We start from the raw sequence: 2,496 nt of genomic DNA, 5'->3' as shown, positions 1-2,496 counted from the left end.
CAGGTGTGGGGTCCTCTGCCCAGGGAGATGCCAGGGCACTGCCCGGCGGTGTCCTCTGAGGCCGGACGTTGCGAAGCCCCCAGGCTGGACTGCCCGCTTCTCTCGGGGGGCTCAGCCTCCTCCTGGCGGAGGACCTGTGCCGTGCGTGGCCCGCATTGACGGTGGGCCGGTTTTCAAACTATGTCTTTGTCACACTTGGTTTTGTGAGCCCGCGCACAAGTTTCACAGCCATCAGTGAAAGGATGTGCACACCGTCCTACCAGGAGGTGGCAGGTCAGATGGCACCCAGTCGAGGCCCCTTGGTTCCTAGTCATTCGCGTGGTTATTAGTTCGTTCCCTCGTCCGGCACATCGTTGTTGACCGGACGCAGAGGCAGCAGCCACCCGCAAAAGCAGCGAATGGCACCGCTGGCATTGAGCTGGGGACCACCTGGTTCGCCGAACTATTAGCCACACGAAATGGCTCCATCAGGCATATTTGCTCATCGAAGGGGAGCGCGTCTGAAGTTTTCCCGAGGGAATGACACTGAACCAAGAGCAGGGGAATGATAGGAAGTGAGTTAGTCCAGGAAGGGTCGGGGAGCGGTGTGTGTTTGTTCCCCCCACGTCCCCCGTGGTTCAGGGTTCAGGATCTGGAAGAGGAGCCGCACACAAATGAAAGAGAAGAGACAAGAGATAATTTGTAAATACTGGGGGGTCAGGCAGGCAAGCCCAACTCAAGGGGAAGGACTTCCACTGGTGCCCAGGCTTCTCCAGCCTTTTATTCACGTTGGTTAAGCCTAAAACCCGTAGGCAGGTAATTGCAATAACAGACAGACTACGTAAAGGTCAGTAAATATTAGAAGCATTTACTCTGAGACTATTTGGTCAGGAAATAGCTTGAGCCCCCATTGTCAGGACTAGACAATCCGTGCATAACTCAGGCCCTGCCGTTGATTCAAGGATCACCAGCATTCGGGGATCCTGGTTTGCACTTCTCTGCTAGTGAAGACAATGGCGGCCTCCTGCAGAGCGAAAATTTCAGGTGGAGCATCTGGTGTGTCAGAGGACTTGCTGGAGGGGCAGCGTATCTGTCAGAGAAGCTAAAGCGGAATTGGTTTACAAAACAAAAGCATTTTGCTAAAGAAAGACCTAAAATACTATAAGGAAGAAGCAGAGCAACAGAACCTGGAGTCACAATGAGCGGGTAAACCCTGCTCCACTGCACTGATGCAAACGCTTCTTCCCAGTTACACTGGGTGCTGTTCTCCCCATAGCATGTGGGACGGGTAGCAGTGAGGTGTGCCGGAATACAGGGTGCACTGAAGTTCATTCACGGGACCCCTCTCCCCTCTCCTTCCCTATTCTTCCAAAGGCTGCTTCCAAAACAACACGAGTCTATTCCTCATAAACATTTAGTTCCACTTTTCTCCATATCCCAGCTCCTCTCCTCCCTACCGCCTACCTATTCTGTCAGGGCTTCATAAATGGCCATTTCTACTCATTGCAAGTGGGGAGTTAGAGGGGCAGAATGAGTTATGAAGAAAAAACTCCGCCGAAACCGGTTTGGCTCAGTGGATAGAGCGTTGGCCTGCGGACTGAAGGGTCCCGGGTTCGATTCCGGTCAAGGGCATGTACCAGGGTTGCGGGCACATCCCCAGTGGGAGATGTGCAGGAGGCAGCTGATCGATGTTTCTCTCTCATCGATGTTTCTAGCTCTCTATCTCTCTCTCCCTTCCTCTCTGTAAAAATCAATAAAATATATTTAAAAAAAAAAAAGAAAGAAAAAACTCCATTGCCAGTGATACTACCATGAGGCATAGATTACTGATAGTTCCTGTTTGAATCTGGACTATATTTTCCCATAGATATATTTATGTAAAAGGTGGTCAGATACTCTGATACAGAAAACAAAATAATTCAGTAATCTTTAATTATCCAGTTGATATATACTTATTGTAGAAAACCTAGGCAATAAATGAACAAAAAGAAGCTAAACAAAATTTATGATTCCAGAGATTAATTGGCTATCCAAGGAAATTTTTTCTTTGTATATGTTTATTTTAATATAAACATGGGATCATGATGTTTTGTAGTCTGCATTTATTTTCATACAATATACTGTGAATTACCTTTGTTAATAAATCTATTTCTAAAACATTAAAATTTTTCCTCTGTAAACAAATATATTTATTTATTTATTAAATCTTTATTGTTCAGATTCTTACATTTGTTCCTCTTTTTTCCCCCCATAACTCCCCTCATCCCAGTTCCCGCCCCACCTTCCGCCCTCACTCCCCACCCACTTCCTCATCCAATAGGTGCACGATTTTTGTCCAGTCTCTTCCCGCATCTCCGACACCCCTATACTCCCCAAGAATAGCCAGTCCATTCCCATTCTATGCCCCTGATTTTATTATAATCACCAGTTCATTCTGTTTATCAGATTCTCAACTTGATTTTCAGATTCTCTTGTTGATAGATGTGTATTTGTTGTTCATAATTTGTATCCTCTCTC

Source organism: Myotis davidii, unplaced genomic scaffold, assembly GCF_000327345.1.
Source record: "Myotis davidii unplaced genomic scaffold, ASM32734v1 scaffold534, whole genome shotgun sequence".
NCBI lineage: Eukaryota > Metazoa > Chordata > Mammalia > Chiroptera > Vespertilionidae > Myotis > Myotis davidii.
The sequence above is the reverse complement of the archived record's forward strand: the minus strand, read 5'-3'. Positions refer to the sequence as shown.